Source organism: Schistocerca serialis, chromosome 1 (assembly GCF_023864345.2).
Source record: "Schistocerca serialis cubense isolate TAMUIC-IGC-003099 chromosome 1, iqSchSeri2.2, whole genome shotgun sequence".
NCBI classification, from domain to species: Eukaryota; Metazoa; Arthropoda; class Insecta; order Orthoptera; family Acrididae; genus Schistocerca; species Schistocerca serialis.
The window spans coordinates 260,435,025-260,435,714 of record NC_064638.1 but is presented as its reverse complement, the minus strand read 5'-3'; positions in this window follow the sequence as shown (position 1 = coordinate 260,435,714).

Here is a 690-nt window from a genome sequence, read left to right as displayed (position 1 = left end):
ATGATGTTCACACATTGCAGCAGTGACCATAATGTTCTGAACACTAAAGACATTTTTCTCTTTCTTTTGTTGTGATATGGCAGAATTTAGGCATACTGATGGGTGTGCTATGTCTACAGTATGTTTTGTGAAACCTACTGTGCACTAGGATTGTACCAGCAACCTGTTCTACTTGTAGATGGTATGGACATGCAGCACACAAGTGTAGTGTCACTGGGCGATGATGAGAAGTGTAGTGTCACTGAGCGATGATGAGACAAAAGAAATAACTGAATCTAGTTTCATACATGATAAGCTGTATTTTTCTTGTTTTGTGTTGCTGCTCTGTTGGAAGCACATATTTTCAGTAAAAGTATAAGGTAATGGTAAATTACTTATAAATGCTAGACACAAGGTCAGGTACTACTAGTAACAGTGTAGCTGCCCTGACAGAGGAAGTGTCACAATTATTAGAGGAAAATGCTCAACAGAAGTTACACTGTAATGAATTGATGGTTCAGTTAGAATGTTTGTGGGCTGCGCAAAAGCCACAGTCGGGTTCGAGTGTATTTAAGTTGCCAGGAGCAATGCCCCTTTCCAGTCGGTCTTTTAGAAGCTAACCCAATCACACCCTTCTCCTACAAAGCAACAGAAAATGTAATGATATTCACTAATGTTGTACTGGCTGCAGGTGGAATGAGTAACTGGTCA